The sequence below is a fragment of the Lucilia cuprina genome, chromosome 5 (genome assembly GCF_022045245.1).
Source record: "Lucilia cuprina isolate Lc7/37 chromosome 5, ASM2204524v1, whole genome shotgun sequence".
Lineage (NCBI taxonomy): Eukaryota > Metazoa > Arthropoda > Insecta > Diptera > Calliphoridae > Lucilia > Lucilia cuprina.
In genome coordinates this window covers 52683842-52705824 of record NC_060953.1, presented here as the reverse complement: position 1 = coordinate 52705824, position 21983 = coordinate 52683842, and positions in this window count along the sequence as shown.

The following is a 21983-nucleotide window of genomic DNA, read 5'->3' as shown; positions in this document are numbered from 1 at the left end:
GCCCCCCATACAACAGAACCCCCCAAAAGGGCTTCTGAGCTCATAACCCAGCAGTTCGACGGGACAGTCCCGAACTGACAACTTAACCTACCATTTGTGGTTGCCCCTAGCCACCTGACTACCCAGGTGACCGACCATTTTAACATGAGCTTGTCCTACGATGAAGTCAATCGTCACTCTACACCCTACAAAGAGACAGTAAAGAGACGATTGCCTCCGCTCCCGCTTACAAAGGGGACACTAAAGTGACGACTGTCTTCATTCTCGATTACAAAGAGTTTATTTGTGACGAAAGATCAAAAACATACGAATTGGAGTCAACCAGGTGGTAAGATATTAATGGAACTAAAATTTAAAAATTTCAAGTGTCTACTCTCCAGAATACTATGGGACAATAATGTGACGATTGACCCAAAAGTTATAAATTTGAGTCAACCATATGGTGACATATTAGTAGAAAATAATAATCATTTCTCCAAAAGATGGGTAAAATAACTACTTTCGGAAGTACAACAAAAAAAAAAAAAAACAACTTTTAAGAGTATAATCTTTAGGTTACTTGAGGACAGTAAAGAGACGACTGTCCTCCGCTCCCGCTTACAAAGGGGACACTAAAGTGACGACTGTCTTCAATCTCGATTACAAAGGGTACATTCGTGACGAATGACCCGAAACATACGAATTACAATCATCTATTAGTGGAAATTACTGTCTTTTTCGTATGCATTGACTCTTTGTCGAACTGCTGGGAATTATGTCAAATATACCTCTATATAACGATAAAAAAAACGGCACAACTATGTTTTATATAAGCCTTAATGACCTTGCCAAATTTCATAAAGATTGGGCATCCTTTGACCCTAGCACCTATACAAAGTCCCCTTTAGAAAATTACTTGAAAATCCAAAATTAACTTATAAACACAAATATCGCAATGAAATTCATCACAAATAAATATTATATAAATATAAATAAATTCACAAAACATTTTCAGGCTTTGTCCATATTTGCGCATAGCCCCCTCTTTGAGAAAATTAGATTTTCATCCATAAATTGCTTAAATGTATCGGAAAAATGAATTATTATAAAGAAAAATCACATTTAATATTCATAAGTGATGTAGGGTATCATTTGGCGGTCACAAAATTGTTGATATGACATTGAAAGCGTCTCTCAAGGACTATTCTTATAATACTAAATTAATCCCAGGACTAAAATTTTGAGAAACGCTATTTGTAATCAATCAAACTTTAATTTTAGTCTGAAACAAAATATTACAACTAAATAAATTGCATTCTTTAAAATTTAACTTTCTAAACTTAAATTTTTTCGTTTCAGTCTGTCACATATATATTTTCTTACATACATACGCATGTATGTAAGAATTAAAATTAAATATTAACAAGTAAGAGTTCTATATTCGACTGTGCCGAATCTTATATACCCTTCACCAAGGTGTGTTAAAAAAAGTCGGCATCAAAAACTCTTCTTTCAAATCACTTAATTCGGGCTAAACATACTTAATTTCAGGTTTCTAAATTCAATATTATAGAAAATTCAAAAAGTACTTTAAAAAACCAAAAAATATACCACGTTTTCCGGTTCTCACCTAATTCCGACTCTAATACTTAATTTCATGTTTCTAGGTTCAATATTATAGGAAATTAAAAAAGAGCTTTTTGCAGAACGAAAAAGTACCAAGAAATTCCCATCGATTTGTTCTCATCTAATTCGGTCTCTACATACTTAATTTCATGTTTCTAAGTTCATTATTATGGAAAACTTCAAAAGTACCTTTTGAAAAACTAAAAAGTACCAAAAAGTTCACTTTTTCCGGTTCTAACATAATTCCGACTCTACATATTTAATTTTATGTTTCTGGGTTCATTATTATAGAAAATTGAAAAAGTACCTTTTGAAAAACGGAAAAGTAGGAAAAAATTCTATTTTATGTGTTCTTACCCAATTCCGAATCTACATACTTAATTTTATGTTCCCAGGTTCAATATTGTAGAATATTCAAAAAGTACCTTTTGAAAAACGAAAATGTATCAAAAAGTTCCCTTTTATGGCTTCTCACCTAATTCAGACACCACATACTTAACTTCATATTTCTAGGTTCAATATTATATAAAATTCAAAAAGTACTTTTAAAAAATAAAAACAAAAACGTACCAAAAAGTTCCCTTTTATGGTTTCTAACTTAAGTCAGGCTTCACATACTTAATTTCATGTTTCTAGCCAATAACATCACACTAGTGCTGCGCTCGCTCTGCTACTCTTGCTCTGCTGCTGACGCTTGTTATTGTACACTGAAAATAATCCATGCTCAACTTTACGAAAAAAAAATTTCGTAACTTCTATTTTCGGAATATTTACAAAAACTTCGTGTATAATATTTCAGCGAAATTAAACATAATGATATTAATTATATTATGATTAAATAAAACTACAATATTTCTATAAAATTTAAGAAAAAGTATAATATTATTCACGAATTATTTTCATAAAAAAATTTAAAATTCGTGTGGAGAATAATAATTTTTTTTATATTTCGTAAATTTTACCATATTTATTCAAAATTCTCTTTTTTCAATTTATGTAAATAAATTTTTTCAAGAATATTTTGCATTATAATAAAATATTTCGTTCAATTTCGTATATAGTATTTCGTGGTGCGAAACAACGAACGATTCGTACAATGTACGACATTTTTCGTATATATTAGGCATGGATTTTTTCAGTGTACTCTTGTTTTTGTAAACAAGAGTACAATAACAAAATTTACCGTATGATTGTGTATTTTGTTTTTGTTTTTTTGCAATTTCTGTTTAAGCATGAATAAAAAAAACTCAAATTTTTATGAAATTTTCAGAGGTTGTTTCGGATTTTTGCTCATATCTCCGTTATTTATGAAACGATTTTGTTGATTTTAAATAGCGATCTTCCCGAAAGCATGTCTAACAGAATTATTGAAAATTCGGATGTCGCCGATATCTGGGGTTCTCTAAAAACTGATTTCAACAAACATACACACAGACAACCAGACGGACAGATAGACAAACAGACGTTACTTTTGATTATTCAATGATATAAGTGGCAAAGCTTTTTTTATAGATAAAACTCAAATAATGACATTTATTGACAGAATGTTACACATATTTGTATATTAGGGTACCACCAACATTAAGGTTTCTGATGTTAACTTTATTTTGAATACTTTTTATACCCTACACCACTATAGTGGGGAGGGTATTATGCGTTTGTGCTGAAGTTTGTAACACCCAAAAATATTGGTCCTGGACCCACCTTAAAGTATAGCAATCGCCTCAGAATCACTTTCTGAGTCGATTTTGCTATGTCCGTCTGTCCGTCCGTCTGTCCGTCTGTCTGTCCGTCTGTCTGTCTGTGTGTCCATGTAAACCTTGTGCGCACGCTACAGGTCGCAATTTTCAAGATAATTTGATGAAATTTGGCACATACTCTTTTTTTGGTTCAAGGACGATCGCTATTGAAAATGGTTGAAATCGGTCCATTATTTCTCCTAGCCCCCATACAACCGTACCCCCCGAATCGGGCCTTTAGGCTCATAAGTACGTTAAATGTTTTATAATGTCAACGAAAATCAGCAAAAATTAGTTTTATAGAACAATAATTGACAATACTAATTTTTATAGTGATCGGCCCTCATTTGACCCTAGCCCCCATACAGACTCATACAGACGTGAAGGTCAAAATTAACTTATAATTACTTATAAAACGATTAAAATCTACATAAATGACATTGCAGTAGACGTAAATTCATCTACCAAAATTTATGAGGATAGGCCTATATTTACCTTTACTCCCCTATGAGCCCTCTTGTAGAAAATCTCTCTTTTTTGTCAACAATAAGTAAAAATATTCCACAATAAAACAAATTAAATGCTTTATTTAAAAAAATCAAAATTTTAACATTTTGAATTTTTTGGTGTAGGGTATCATATGGTCGGCAATGTCCGACTATTAATTCATACTTGTTAAGATTCCATTTGTTTTTTTTTTGTTTTACGAAAAGGTTATCGACTGATGTCTTCAATGGTTTTTATTTTCTTCATACGAACTGTACAACCCTTATAAACCTATATTTACAACAATAAACTGCCAACAATCAATGCAAAAGTTTTTTAATAGTTTTACTTAAATTTCTTTTTTTTATTAATCTATTATGCAATAACGATAAAGGTGTGACAACGATTATTGTTATGACATTAAGTAAATTGAGAAAAAAAAATAAACGATGGAAATAAATTTAATTGTTTACAACTGTTGTAAAGGACTATTGTTATTATGTACTTAGGAAATATTTCAGTAAATTTTAATAACTGTTTTAGTGTTAAGGAAACTAGTAATATAACAATTATATAAAAAAAATCACGGAATATTGGTTTACAATTAATTATTTGATGTATATTTTCTTTTTCATAAAGATATGCTTTAGCGAATGAAAAGAAAAACTGCTTTAGCGAATGAAAAGAAAAAACTGCACGACGAAATCAAAATATACAATATAAAAATGGATCTGTAAAAATGCTTTATATTAGAGAAATTTCGATATTAAGCAACTCATTGCTTTTTTCTTATATGCAGTATGATATTGTACAATGTCGGTTATGCCGTGCATATTAATATATTATTCGTTTATCTTTAGAGTTTATTATTTGTTTGTTTTTTTTAATCCTACGCAATTTCAAACGCTTTTATGTTACTTAAATATTAAAAAAAAAAAAAAAAACAAAACTTCTTTAATTTTTTATCCTATCTTTTCATATGTTTAAATTCTAAGCCGATTAATAAAAAATATTAAAAATAAACTTTTTAAACTTACCAAATTTTCAACAGTTCTAAAAAGTTCTATGTAATTTTTCGTCACCTGAAATACAGAAAGAAATAAGAAAACTTTTAAAAAAATTACAGGAGAGACAAAAAAACTATTGTTGCTAAAAAAAGTTATTTGCTTACAAAATGTACATCCCAACAAAAATCAACACATTTAAATACGACAATACCGCCAGACATTGTCTATTATGTTGATTTTTAGGACATTCTAGAAATTGTTAATTTGTGACGATATGTTGCATTTTAGGTGACGATATATATATTTTGTTGTTAATATATATATTTTTTTGGCAATTTTTATTGCTTCTTATTTTGCCATTGAGGGTAAAGTTTATTTTTATTTGTTATATGGAAAACAACCACCTGTTGGCGTTATAATATTTTTCTAAACATAATGATTACCTATAATATTTTTATTTGTATTTAGGTGATTAAAATTTTTGTTAACAAACACGTGTTTAATTCACATCATAAAATAATCATTCATTCATCTATTCATTCAGATATTAAATGTGTGTTGTATTATTTAAGGCGTTAGATTAGACATCTCATTTTTGGGAAAGCAACCTTTGTACGATGTAATTTGTTAGGGTGTTATAAAAGAGGATGTTTGAAATGTTCAATTTAGAAGGCATATTTAAATTTTAAATAGAAGAAAGTAGCAAAAATCGCAATTAAATGCAAAACAAGTAAGTATAAGGCTGTACCGAATCTTATGGTGTCCTTAATAAGATAGATAGACAGGTAGATAGATAGATAGATAGATAGATAGATAGATAGATAGATAGATAGATATATGGATAGATAGATAGATAGATAGATAGATAGATAGATAGATAGATAGATAGGATTGGCCCATAAATGACCCTTCTCCCATATAAGGCCCCACTCTGTACATGACTATAATGCTCATAACTTACGAAATTTAACACACATTAGTTTAATGCTAGCAAATTTAGGAAGGATCCGTCCATAATTTACCCTACCGCCTATACAAGGTTTCCTTCAGAATATTACTTTAACGCTCATTACTGGTTAAAAAATGCGAGTATAGCGATATGTTTATCGCAAGCCAAAATCTCTCTACGAAATTGTATGTGGATCGGTTCAGAATAATCGGGCATAGCCGACCATATATGATAGTATGTTAAAAATGGATGTTATTTAAAAAACAAGTAGGAAAGTATAGTCGGGCATGGCCGACCATATAATACCCTACACCATGAGTATATTTTTAAAATTTTTATTTTTTATAAAGAAACTTTTATGTTGAATATTACCATAGTTTCAAAATATTTAAGAAATTTATTGATAAAAAGAACTAAAATTTCCAACTGACCTATATAAAGTCAAATATGGGCCGATCCTCGGTAAATTTGGGAAAAGGATATATTTTGAAATAACAGTTAGTTTTTTTTTTGAGTTTCATTGCGAAACAAATGGATACAAGTCTATTTTAGACGTTTAATACACTTTTTTAAGGGGGGTTTGTATGGAATATTTGACGTTATTATGGCATAAAATGTTCAAATCGGGAGGTACGGTTGTATGGGGGCTAGGTGAAATAATGAACCGATTTCAACCATTTCGTCCCTGTGCCAAAAAACATGCTTGGTCCAAATTTCATCAAATTATCTTGAAAATTGCGGCCTGTACCTTGAGCCGGACGGACGGACATGTCTTAATCGACTCAAAAAATGATTCTGAATCGATCGGTATACTTTAAGGTGGGTATTGGACCAATATTTTTGTATGTTACAAACATCAACACAAACGTTAAACCCTCCCCTCTATAGTGGTGTAGGGTATAATAAAGCATTTGATTTGTTTTTTAACTTTATTCTGGAATATTTTGACCTATTTTTTGAAAAAAGAGAGACTTTTTATAAAAGGGTTTAAAGGGAAGTATGTATGGAAGTATATATGGACCTATTCTTATAAATGTTGGTAGAGAAATTCACGTCTACTTCAAAGTTATTTATGTAAATTTTAAAAGTGTAATTAGTGTGATTTTTAGATCAAACCTTAATAAATTTGTACAGCTTTTCTTATTTATTTACATTTTTATGTAAAAGATGCCGACTACTGGGTGATGCCGACATTAGGTGCATTTACCCTATGTTTTTCATAACAATTTATAAAAAATTAATATTGTTTTATTGAATACAAATGTTTTTCTTTTTATATACAGTAATGTTATTGTTTCAAAGGTTTTGTATATCATCAGGCCTCTTTGTTTTTGTTGTTGGCTTTTAAAACAAGCCTGCAGGCGTGTTTTTGTTTATAAAAAGTAGGTATTTGTGTGTTTTTAAGTTTTGTTTAGTGACGTCACTGTTTTTGCATTTTCTTTTGAGGGGAGTTGATGTTATTCAACATCATGGATTTGGGTGTAAAAACTTTACACACAGAATCCTTAGCATAACTTAAGGATTAAAAAAATCTAATAGAATTTGGCATTTTGACATTTTATCTATTCCCTTTCATTTGCATATTCTACTTTTTATTAGTTCTCTTTTAATCATTAAACTAAGCGGTTGCAAATTTGCTAAATGTATAAGGACGCTTTTTAAAATTATGTTTTTCATAAAAATTTATTAAAAATTAAAGTTATTTTACCGTATTAATTGAGTGATTACCAAGTGTAAATGACAAAAAAGTGTTAGTTAAGTGAATAACAAGTGTAATTAACAAAAAAAGTGTGACTTGTAGTTCTTAAGAAATTTCTAGATGCTGCTGCAGACATCTTGTCAAGTGAAGAAAAAACTGGTAAGAGAGTTACTAATATTTAATGTGATAATTTCTTAAGTATTTTAATTGTTGTACTTTCTTTACAACTGTTTTTGTTGTTATAGTATATAGTAATGTTATTGTTTCAAAGGTTTTGTATATCATCAGGTCACTCTGTTTTTGTTGTTGGTAGGCAAAACAAGCCTGCAGGCGTGTTTTTGTTTATTAAAAGTATTTGTTTTAGTGACGTCACTTTTTGCATTTTCTTATGAGGGGAGCAAGGAATATTAATTTTATAATTTTTATAATTAATGTATCTTGTGAGGGGAGTTGATGTTTTTCATTTATGTACTGAGTTTTTTTGTTGTTGACGTTAATTTTGTTATTGTGACATCATAGATTTAAAGTTGTTGTTGCATTTTGCATTTGTTGCAATTATTATGCTTGTTAGGTTAATTTGAAACCATTTTACACTGAATACTAAGAAATGAAACGCTGTCATTTTTTACAACAAAAATGTTACGCTCTTCTCACAGACGAGTTCAGTGTAACTCCAACACATATGTAAGAATCTTACTCTCTCTCTCCAAACTTCAAAAAAGTCGTATGATTTATATGTTTTGTGTTTACACGATTGGTATAAAACAATAAAAAAGTCAGATGGAAAAAGTTGTTTCACTTTTTATACCCTTCACCTTCGTGAGAAGGGTATATATAAGTTGTCATTCCGTTTGTAATTTCTATAATATAATTTTCCGACCCTATAAAGTATATATATTCTGGATCCTTATAGGTAGCGGAGATGATTAAGCCATGTCCGTCCGTCTGTCTGTCTGTCTGTCCGTCTGTCTGTCTGTATGTTTGTTGAAATCAGTTTTTAGAAGACCCCAGATATCTGCGAGATCCGAATCTTCCATAATTCTATCAGACATACGACCGGCAAGAACGCTATTTAAAATCAGCAAAATCGGTCCATAAATGACGGAGATGTGAGCAAAAAACCGAGACAACCTCTGAAAATTTCATATAAAATTTAGATTTTTTATTCATGCTCAGACAGAAACTGCAAAAAACAAAAACAAAATACATAACAATACGGTAAATATTGTTATTGTAATTTGTTTATAAAAGCAAAGCAGAGCAAGAGTAGCAAAGCGAGAGCAGCACTAATGTTTTGTTATTGGCTAGAAACATGAAATTAAGTATGTGGAGTCTAGCTTAAGTTAGAACTCATAAAAGGGGATTTTTGGTACTTTTTCGTTTTTCAAAAGGTACTTTTTGAATTTTCTATAATATTGAACCTAGAACCATGAAATTAAATATGTAGAGCCCGGATTAGGTGAGAACCCATAAAAGGGGATTTTTTGGTACTTTTTCGTTTTTCAAAAGGTACTTTTTGAATTTTCTATAATATTGAACCTAGAACCATGAAATTAAGTATGTAGAGCCCGGATTAGGCAAGAACAATACTTTTTCGTTCTACAAAAGGTACTTTTTGAATTTTCTATAATATTGAACATAGAAACATGAAATTAATTATGTAGAATCAGAATTAGGTGAGAACCCATAAAAGGGAACTTTTTGGTATTTTGCATATAGGGCCCGGATTAGGTGAGAACCTATAAATATCTATCAACTAATTGTAATTTTTATCGTTCTTTTAAGGTGGAAGTACACACAACGCGTTAAGACTGCAAGGGGACTTTTTGTTACTTTTTCGTTTTTCAAAAGGTACTTTTCGCAATTTCTACAATATTGAACCTAGAAACATGTAATTAAGTATGTATGGCCCGGATTAAGTGAGGACCCATAAAAGGGGACTTTTTGGTATTTTTTCGTTGTTCAAAAGGTACTTTTTGCAATTTCTACAATATTGAACCTAGAAACATGTAATTAAGTATGTATGGCCCGGATTAAGTGAGGACCCATAAAAGGGGACTTTTTTGGTACTTTTTCGTTCTTCAAAAGGTACTTTTTGCAATTTCTACAATATTGAACCTAGAAACATGTAATTAAGTATGTATGGCCCGGATTAAGTGAGGACCCATACAAGGGGACTTTTTGGTACATTTTCGTTTTTCAAAAGGTACTTTTTGCAATTTCTACGATATTAAACCTAGAAACATGTAATTATGTATGTATGGCCCGGATTAAGTAAGGACTCATAAAAGGGGACTTATTGGTACTTTTTCGTTTTTCAAAAGGTACTTTTTGCAATTTCTACGATATTAAACCTAGAAACATGTAATTAAGTATGTATGGCCAGGATTAAGTGAGGACCCATGAAAGGGTACTTTTTGGTACTTTTTCATTCTTCAAAAGGTACTTTTTGAAATTTCTATAATATTGGACCTAGAAACATGTTATTAAGTTCGTATATCCCGGATTAAGTGAGAACCAGTAAAAGGGAACTTCTTGGTACTTTTTCGTTCTTCAAAAGGTACTTTTTACAATTTCTACAATATTGAACCTAGGAACATGTAATTAAGTTTGTATGGCCCGGATTAACTGAGGACCCATAGATGGGGACTTTTTGGTACTTTTTCGTTCTTCAAAAGGTACAAAAGGCTTTAAACACATCATGGTGAAGGGTATATAAGATTCGGCACAGCCGAATATAGAACTCTTACTTGTTATAAATAAATTTGTTACCAAATTTATTTACAGACATTTTTCCTAATACTTATTTTATTTAAAATTGCTGTTCAACAATTATTAAAATTGTGAAATTATTGTTTTTTAATAAATTGCAAAAATCCACATAAGTTTGTTTTGTACCCAATTTAAGAACGGAAACAAAACACACTTATGCTTAGTAGGCAAAACCGACTTTAGTCAACAAACATAAATCAATATGTAAATTAGTATATAAGAAACAATTTTGAATTAATAAAGCGCATTTGATAATTACACCTCATCAAGCCGTGTATTTTTATTGTTTTAAAATTACGTTCTTTTAATTGTTAAGCGCATATAAGTGTATAGAAAACACACTGTCTATAGCTAAGCGCATTTACAAAAACAAAAGATTACCAAGCGCATAGGGCTTGGGCACCCTTGGTTTGGATGCTGTTGTTGTTTGTTTTTCTGTGTTTTTCGTTATGTATGTTTAGATGTCTGTTGGTTTAGATGCCTTGTGTATTTTGTGTTTTATTTAGTTTAGCGTTGTTGTTGTTCTTTTTGTTTAGCTTTTAATGTAATAATGTAGTCGGGAAAAAATTTAAAATTTATAAAAGATGCTTAAAATACACTATGGTGAAGGGTATATAAGATTCGGCACAGCCGAATATAGCACTCTTACTTGTTTTTATGTAAACACGTATAAAAAAAGTGAAACAGCTGTTTCCATCTGACTTTTTAATTGTTTTATACCAATCGTGTAAACACAAAAAATATAAATCATACGACTTTTATTCTCTTTTTATACCCTTCACCTTCGTGAGAAGTGTATATATAAGTTTGTCATTCCGTTTGTAATTTCTTTAATATAATTTTCCGACCCTATAAAGTATATATATTCTGGATCCTTATAGATAGCGGAGTCGATTAAGCCATGTCCGTCTGTCTGTCTGTTGAAATCAGTTTTTAGAGGACCCCAGATATCGGCGAGATCCGAATCTTCAATAATTCTATTAGACATGCTTTCGAGAAGATCGCTATTTAAAATCAGCAAAATCGGTCGGTAAATAACGGAGATATGAGCAAAAATCCGAGACAACCTCTGAAAATTTCATCAAAAAATTGTTATAAAAGCAACAACAACACTGTATATAGAAAAATATGTACACGTGTGTGTGTAGATTTATTTGGTTTTATTCAGCTGTGTATTTTTTTGTATGTTTGGAATCCAAACATACAAAGTATACACAGCAAAAAATATGATTTGATTTTTTGTTTAAATAAAATAATTTTCCCTTTTGTTTTGCAAATATATTTTTTAATGAATAGAAAAAAGTATTTAAAACGTTTTCAATTATATGAGAGTAGATTGTGAGTTATTGTACAATAATTTTATATGCGAATAATGTAAGTTTGAAATTTAAAACTAACACAAATTTTTTCCAAGTGCTTTTTAAAACAATTTTTTTACGATAAACAAAAACAAAATCTACGTCTTGTCAATGTTTACCAGCAATGAATACGAAAGTGTTGTTGTTTTACTCTTGCTTGTATACTGTTAAGAACAACAACAACGTATTGCTAAGGTTAAGCGCATATAAGAGTATAGAAAACACACTGTCTATAGCTAAGCGCATTTACAAAAACAAAAGAGTACCAAGTGCATAGGGCTTAGGCACCCTTGGTTTGGATGCTGTTGTTGTTATTTTTGTTTTTCTGTGTTTTTCGTTATGTATGTTTAGATGTTTGGTTTAGATGCCTTGTGTATTTTGTGTTTTATTTCGTTTAGCGTTGTTGTTGTTGTTCTTTTTGTTCAGCTTTTGATGTAATAATAATATAGTCGGGAAAAAATTTAAAATTTATAAAATATGCTTAAAATACACTATGGTGAAGGGTATATAAGATTCGGCACAGCCGAATATTTCACTCTTACTTGTTTGGTATTAGTTCTTATAAATTACTATTATCTGTTATCTTCTATATATATAAAAACAAGTAGAAATGTATAGTCGGAAATGGCCGACCATATAATACCCTACACCATGAGTATATTTTTAAAATTTTTACTTTTTATAAAGAAACTTTTATGTTGAATATCATTCCAAAATATTTAAGCAATTTATTGATAAAAAACAAGTAGAAAAGTATAGTCGGGCATGGCCGACCATATAAAAATATGGTCGGCCATATTTTTACTTTTTATAAAATTTTTATTTTTTATAAAGAAACTTTTATGTTGAATATTACCATAATTCCAAAATATTTAAGCAATTTATTGATAAAAAAAACTAAAATTTCTAAATGAGGCTTTATATAGGTCAAATATGGGCCGATCCTCGGTAAATTTGGGAAAAGGATATATTTCTGAATAACAGTTAGTTTTGTTGAGTTTCATTGCGATACAAATGGTTACAATTCAATTTTAGACGTTTAAGTCATTTTTTGAAGGGGGTTTTGTATGGGAGCTAGGGTCAAATATAGGCCGATCCTTACGAAAATCTGCAGTGTCATTTGTACTTATATAAAACTTATTTGTGGCAATTTTTAGAGAGATAGCAGAATATTTGACGTAATTATGGCATAAAAAGTTCAAATCGGGAGGTACGGTTGTATGGGGGCTAGGTGAAATAATGGACCGATTTCAACCATTTTCAATAGGCCAAAAAACATGCTTGGTCCAAATTTCATCAAATTATCTTGAAAATTGCGACCTGTACCTTGCGCACAAGGTTTACATGGGCAGCCAGCCAGCCGGACGGACGGACATGTCTTAATCGACTCAAAAAATGATTCTGAATCGATCGGTATACTTTAAGGTGGACCAATATTTTTGTATGTTACAAACATCAGCACAAATGTATAACACCCTCCCCACTATAGTGGTGTAGGGTATAACGAATGTGTGTTTGTTTGTATGTTTTAACGTTATAACTACTAAACGGCTGAACCGATTTTCTTGAAATTTTCACGGCGTACTCCTGTATGTCTGGAATAGGTAATATGCTACATTTTATTTTGAAATTTCAATAATAATATAACAGTTAGAGTCCTTAAAATTTGTTGAAGCCGCTTTAGTGTTAATATGATTATTAGGATAAAAAGTGGACGGACTAGAGTACAAAAATTCGTTTATCTTGGCAACTGTATCAGTTAGAATCTTAAACGGAGAAAAGAAATCGGTTGGAGCTTAAAACTGTATTTAGCATATTATTTTCAAATTTTTTATATAAAAAAATGTTTGGTAATTTATTTCTTTATTTATTTATATTTTTTAGTTACAATTTTATTAACATTTTCAAAAAGTTTTTTGTTATTTCGATAGAATAAAATTTATATTCATAGTATCAACAACTTTAATTTTTTACATATCATTTCATTTATTTTTGCTTTGTTATTTGCTGTTGCATTGGTGAAATACTACGTATACTCAAATTATACTTACATATCTAGTATAAATAAATATACATATGTACATAAAGGGTGCTCCGCCTCCCTAATCGAAATTTTAATTACACCACTATTGTGGGGAGGGTATTATGCTTTTGTGCTGAAGTTTGTAACACCCAAAATATTGTCCGTCCGTCTGGCTGTCTGTGTGTCCATGTAAACCTTGTGCGGACGCTACAGGTCGCAATTTTCAAGATAATTTGATGAAATTTTGCACATACCTTTTTTGGTTCAAGGACGATTGCTATCATTGGGCCTCATTTGACCCTAGCCCCCATACAGACTCCCCTTCAGAAAATGACTTGATGGTCAAAATTAACTTATAATTACTTATAAAAACGATTAAAATCTACATAAATGACTTTGTAATAGACGTAAATTCATCTTTTATAAGGATAGGCCCATATTTACCCCTTCTCCCCTATGATCCCTCTTGTACAAAATTTCTCTTTTTTGTCAACAATAAGTAAAAATATTCCACAATAAATAATTAAATGCTTTATTTAAAAAAAAAATTAAAAATTTTAACATACTGACTGGTGTAGGGTATCATATGGTCGGCAATGTCCGACTATAAATTCATACTTGTTAAAAATTCAGATTATCACAATAAATATGCATATGTAGTTATATGTGGCATCACTGGATTACTTGTTTCCTTTTTATATCCACCATCAACAAAGATGGGGGTATATTGTTTTTGTCATTCCGTTTGTAACACATTGAAATATTCGTCTAAGACCCATAAAAGTATATATATTCAGGGTCCTTATTAGATTCTAAGACAATCTAGCCATGTCCGTCCGTCTGTCTGTAGAAAACACGATAGGTTCCAAATTTGAAATTTTGCATAGATACTTATAGTTGATGCAGTTTGTTTGGTATTGAAAATGAGCAATATCGGTCAACGATTCGCCTTTCTGGAACATTTTCTACATTTTGCATATGATTTAAAGTACAGAAGCATACCGGAAAATGAAAACAAAAGTGCAAATAACAATAAAGAGGAATTTAAAAATTCTAGAGGAATTTAAAAAACGGATGGGATTAAATATTGATAAAACCACTCACAGGATATGGAAGCACAGTTCACAAGATATTATGTCATGGAAAGGTCATCATAGAACATAATATTCTGCCTTTAGGAGAGCTTACAAAAGAACCCCAAGAATCGAGGAATAGAGACTTTTAAGCATATTCATCAGTTTAGCTCAAGGAAGGTATAGAGTCGAATGTATTCCACTAGAATAGAGTCGAATGTATTCGACTAGAATAGAGTCGAATGTATTCGACTAGAATAGAGTCGATTGTATTCGTCTAGAATAGAGTCGAATGTATTCGTCTAGAATGGAGTCGAATGTATTCGACTAGAGTAGAGTCGAATGTATTCGACTAGAGTAGAGTCGAATGTATTCGACTATAATAGAGTCAAATGTATTCGACTAGAATAGAGTCAAATGTATTTGACTAGAATAGAGTCGAATGTATTCGTCTAGAATAGAGTCGAATGTATTCGTCTAGAATAGAGTCGAATGTATTCGACTAGAATACAATCGAATGTATTCGACTAGAATACAATCGAATGTATTCGACTAGAATACAATCGAATGTATTCGACTAGAATCGAGTCGAGTGTATTCGATTAGAATACAGTCGAATGTATTCGACTAGAATACACTTGAATGAATACATTCGAATGTATTCCACTAGAGTGCAGTTGAATGTATTCCACTAGAATACAATCGAATGTATTCGAGAAGAATGCAATCAAATGTATTCGACTACAATACAAATGAATGTATTCGACTAGAATACAATCGAATATATTCGGCAAGAATACAATCAAATGTATTCAACTAGTATACAATTCGACTAAAAAATTTCACCTCTAAAGCACATTAGCTTTTTTGAAATACTTTTTTGAAATCACTTGGAATATTTAATTAATAAAGATTAGATTGCACAGCAAAAAGAAAAAAGACGTTTATTTAATTTTTTTTTTTTTGTTTTAAAGTCCTTAAGAAGTTAAACTTTTTAATATCGTCCAAATCCTAGTCGACCATGCAACTATTTATTCTTATTTGCTTATCATCATAAATTTGACTAAATGTGTTGGCTGTAATTTTAAAATCAAGCAATTTAAATCTCATTTTAATGCTTTACATATTTAATGTTTACACTTTCCTTGAACACTAACAAAAGAATTTCACAAGATATATGCTTTTTTTCTATTCTATTAAGTTGGAAACATACATATTTTAACTATGTCTAAGGCAAAAAGCCATCCATGATTCTTTTAAAATCTTATAAACTAAAAAAAGAAATGTGAAAAAGTCAGAGTACAAATAAAACTTAAAATGCCATTTTCTGCTTGTACCTTTGAGATTGTGGGTGTGTGTGTTAAATAATGTTAGACAAATTGAATGTGAATGTGTAGTACTTGCTTACATTTGCCAATAAAAAAATAAGAGTTTAAGTGTTTGCCATGAATATTGGTTAAAAGGGAACAAAATATATATTTTTTAGATATTTATTTAAGTGAAGGTTATTGCAGTTTTTTATACATACATATGTATGTATGTATGTATGTATGTATGTATGTATGTATGTATGTATGTATGTATGTATGTATGTATGTATGTATGTATGTATGTATGTATGTATGTATGTATGTATGTATGTATGTATGTATGTATGTATGTATGTATGTATGTATGTATGTATGTATGTATTGATCAATGCTTCAAGGAAATATGTTGTTTGAAGGACTTTTTGCTTAACATTACTATAGCATAACATAGTAATAGTATGTAAACTAATAAAAACAAGTAAGAAATTATAGTCGGGCGAGGCCGACCATATAATACCCTACACCTGTTCCCAAAACTAAAATGTAAATTAGTTTTCATAATAAAACATTTAAGTTGTACCTTGCCTTAGATATACTTATGCCAATTATTGTTGATTAAAACTGTGGACATTTAAGTCAACTTTTGAAGGGAATTTTTCACAAGGGCTAGGGTCAAACGAGGCCCTATCATGAGGGTCATCAAGGTTTGTATAGAAGTAGTTTTGCAAAATTTTGTCGACATATTAAACATAATTATGAACTCAAAAGCCCTATTCAGCGGGTTCCGTTATATGGGGCTAGGTGAAATAATGAACCGAGACAGTCTTCGTCTGCGGTACCATAGAAGATCACATGTAAAATTTCATTGAATTATCTCCAAAATTGTGACCTGTAGTTTGATTACAAAGTTTACAAGCCCTATTCTGGGGTTCAGTTGCATGGGGGCTAGCTGAAATAATGGACCGATCTTAACCATTTTATATAGGCTTCATCTATGGTACCATTGAAGATTATGTACCAAATTTCATTGAATTATCTTTAAAATCGCGACCTGTAGTTTGATTACAAGGTTTACATGGACGGACTGACGGACGGTCAGACGGACGGACGGACATAGTTAAATCGTCTCAGAAAAAGATTCCAAGGCGATTGGTATACTTTAAGGTAGGTATAGGACCAATATTATTGTCCGTTACAAACATCAGCACAAACCCAATATACCCTCCCCACTAAAGTGGTGTAGGGTATAAATATTCTGCTGTTCTTGTACAAAGAGTCGAAATATCAGTGAAATGGAACAAAAACATGTCAATTAGGAACTTACTTTTAACTGTTTTGTTCTTTTTGTAAATTAATAAAAAATACAAAACTATTTTATTTAAACTCTATAACCGTACAAAGTAAATAACTTTACGCTTGTGAGTTTTTTTTTTCTTTTTTTAACAAAAAGTTATTATAAACTTTTGTTTTCACTTCATATTAAAGTAAATTTCTTTTCTATTATAAAATCCTGCAACAGCTGTAAGCATTCATATTTAAATGATTTTCTTTATTGTGGCAATTCTGGTGTACAGTTTGCTGTTGACTGCATAAAGGAACGAGTTTTGCATTAAATATATAAGAATGTATAGTCGGGAATGAACGACCATATGATACCCTACAACGGTGAGTAGCATATAAAATATTGTTTTTACATAATTCTTGAATATTTAAATATTTTTTTTTTACAAAAAAAGTAAGTAAAGTAAAAAGGTACCCTTCGCCGCGGTGTATTAACAAAAACATTCAGTACCAAAAAGTCCTCTTTTACATCACTTTCTTCGGGCTCAACATGCCTAAAATCATATTCCTGTATTCAATATTATAGAAAATTCAAGAGAGTACCTTTTTAAAAACGAAAAAGTACCCAAAAGATTCCTTTTATGGGTTCTCACCTAATTCAGACTCGACATACCCATTTTCATATTTCTAGGTTCAATATTATAGTAAATTCAAAAAGGAACTTTTGCAGAACGAAAAAGTACCAAAAATTTCCCTTTTATGGGTTCTCATCTAATTCCGACTCTGCATACTTAATTTCATGTTCCTACGTTTAATATTAGAAAAAAAGTACCAAGAGACAGGACAGACAGACTGGACAGACATACAGACAGACATACAGACAGACTTAGCTTAATCAACTCCGCTACCTATAAGGATTCAGAATATATATACTTTATGGAGTCGGAAAATTATATTATAGATATTACAAACGGATTGAGAAACTTATATATACCCCAGGGGATGTGAGCCCCGGGGCATGTTACCTTGGTGAAGCCTATACCTTGGTGTTATTGCAATCCCGGAGTATAAAGAGGTGGCCAATACCTCTAGTCTGGCCGGCATAAGTTCGGTGCTGTTGCCGAAAACAACAGATGCCCCACAGAGGAGTGGCTGTGGGACTAAGCGTTGGAAATGAGTTGATATTAATTGTATATGGTACGGGATGAATGTGAGGTTCGGCGAGCCTTACCCCACCCGTCTATCTAATGAATGTGTCGTATGTTTTTCTCTTATGTATGTGTCGTATGAATGAGATGTGTGCTGGGTTGAATGATGATGGATGAAAGGTATCATACACATATGATACCATTGAATTTTCCTTCCTTGTCCAGATATGGAAGGAAAATTTGCCACCTGAGTTGTTCATTGAAGAACAAAGGGGCGATGGTAGACCGTTCTCAAGTCTACCCAGTGGATAAAAAAGACCACCGTGAGATAAGGCCGTCGAGGGAGGTGCTCACGTTAAAACTCTCGACATTCATACCCTTCTCTCCAAGTTAAAAAGGCAAAAAAATGGATTTGCGTGAGTGAGAAGTATATCGGGCTATTCTTTAAAATTTTTGTAATGGGATACATATATAATTACAAAAAAGTTATTTAGGCAAAATTTTAAGGTTTATCTTAAGTACTTTGAGACGGATGGTCGGACATATCATAATTGATTTAAAGAGAGATTCTGATTCGATTTGTATACTTGAAGTTGGGCGAGTAGAACTTAACATTAGCACAAACGCATAATACATCTCCCCACTGAAGTAATGTAGGGTATAAAAAGTTAACAGATGTTTTGTGGTATAAATAACTGAATACAAAGTAATTTAATAAAATATAAAAACTAAATGAATACCAAAACACCAATGGAAGGATTAAGAAACAATGGCTATTGTCAAGTATGGTTTTAAATATATATAATATTCTGATCCTGTAAAATATATAGACATATTTTCCAAGTCCTTATAGATAATAAAGTCGATAAAAATTATGACCGTATGTTTCTTGAAATAAATTTTCTTAAGACACCGGATTGTATCGGAACCAAATTCTTCAACATTTCTGTTAGATATGCTATCGAAAAGTTCCGTATTTCAAATCAGCAAAATCAGTTTATAATTCAAGAAAATGTGAGCGAAAATCCTAGACAATCTGTGAAAATCTTATTTTCATATATATTCGACTCTATTCTAATCGAAAACTGTCAATTCTATTTTACCTTGTCGAGCATCGTCAATTATATTTTTTTATGAATACGAAAAGAATAGAGTCAAATCTATTCAAGTTTTCCATTATAGTCTTTATTCTAGTCAAATATTCCTTGGATATTCTGCACGAATCAAGTGGAATACATATGAGGCAATTCTAGTCGAATACTAATCCAAGTCAAAGATATTTGACTCTATTCTAATCAAGTGTATTAACCCTATTTTTTTCTAATACAGTTGATACTATTCGTGTCGAATACAGATGACTTTATTCTAGTCGAATACAAGTCAACTTATCTTTATTTAGTCCTACTGTTAATCCCATACTTGTCGAATACATTCGGCGCTATTCTAGTCGAAAATAGGTAATTCTATACTATAAATCGTATTCTAGACAAATCGAATCGAATCGAATATTTTAGACTCCATTCTAGACCTCTTTTAGCCGATTATTATCTGTTATATTCTAATTGAATACTCGACTTATTTATTCTTAATTATCACTTTATGCTCGGTTTTTGACCAATCTATATATATATAAAAATAAATGTGTGTTTGGTTGAATTTTATAGATGCTAAACGACTGGAGCGATTTTCCTGAAATGTGTCTTCCTGTATGTCTGGAAGGAACTGTATGTTACCTTTTGTTTTGGAATTTCAAGTTGGCGGAGTGCCACTCCCACGTACAAAGTTGGTCTTAAAGATTGCATATTTTAGAAATTGTAACGGCTAGAGCCCTAATATTTTTTACGAACAACTTTGACATTCATAAAAGTATTTGTGTACAAAATCAGTATATCTGAGAAAATATAACAGTTTATCTTAGAAATTACTAGAGTTAGAATTTTAAATTTTGCACGAAGAACCTTAACATCCATGTAAAAATTTTGGAAAATAAATACAAAAATTCGTTTATCTGAGATATTAATAGAACTAGATTCTTAAAATTTGTCACGTAGAACTTTAATATTCATCTAAACACTTTTGGAAGAATGGGCGGACTTTCATCAAGGGGGGCTTGGTACACCCATATGAATTAAATATAAAAATTTGTATATCTGAGAATCTATTAGAGCTAGAAACTTCAAATTTTACATAAAGAACTTTGACATTCATGTGAACATTTTGAAAAAATGGGCTGACTTCTGAATTAATTACAGAATTTTGTATATCTGGGAAACTATAAGATTATTCATATTTTTCATAGGTTACATTAAATTTTTTATTAACTTTTGGAAAAATTTTCAAATCTTCAAAATAGTAAGTGGGTTATTTATTTATATTGCTTTTAGGATAGCAAAGCACTCTGGTTAAGCCGGCTTTACACGATCACACAAGTAATATGATCTGTCAAAATTTTGTGTAGAAGAACACGGATGGGATCGTCTAAACGCAATATGTAATGAAACCATCACACATTGAGAGAGATTACAGATGGAAAATTTGACAATCGTATGGCTCTCTTCTTTTTTTTGAAATGATTCAAAAAAACAAGCAGATCGCATTAGATCAGGGATGTATTTTTATGTAAACACATATAAAACAAGTAAGAGTGCTACATTCGGCTGTGCCGAATCTTATATACCCTTCACCATAGTGTATTTTAAACATAATTGATCTTACAGTCTTGTTAATAAAAACATTAAAAAAATTTGAGTCGTTTTAAGCCGAATGTTTCGGCGGCGGCTCAAGCAACTAAATATAGTTCGGCGGCGGCTAAGCTCCGACTAGAAGCCGGTCGAATTCGACCTCTGATTCATTGCTGGTAAACATTGACGAGACGTAGATTTTGTTTTTGTTTATCGTAAAAAAATTGTTTTCAAAAGCACTTGGGAAAAATTTGTGTTAGTTTTAAATTTCAAACTTACATTATTCGCATAAAAATTATTGTACAATAACTCACAATCTACTCTCATATAATTGAAAACGTTTTAAATACTTTTTTCTATTCATTAAAAAATATATTTGCAATACAGAAGGGAATATTATTAATTAAATCATATTTTTTTGCTGTGTATTTTTTGTATGTTTGGATTCCAAACAAAACAAAAAAATACACAGCTGAATAAAACCAAATACATCTACACACACACATGTAAATCTTTTTCTATATTCAGTGTTGTTGTTGCTTTTATAACAATTTTTTGATGAAATTTTCAGAGGTTGGGTCGGAAAATTATATTATTGAAATTACAAACGGAATGACAAATTTATATATTCCCTTCTCACGAAGGTGAAGGGTATAAAAAATATACAAAAAATTTTAATTAAAACAAAATAGTCTTAATAAACATTAATAGCAAGATCAAAATAACGCGTGGTGTGTAACTTGCAAAGCGCAAAAAATTTGAAAAGCGTAAAACGCGTTGCAGTCTTAACGCGTTGTGTGTACTTCCACCTTAAAAGAACGATAAAAATTACAATTAGTTGATAGATATTTA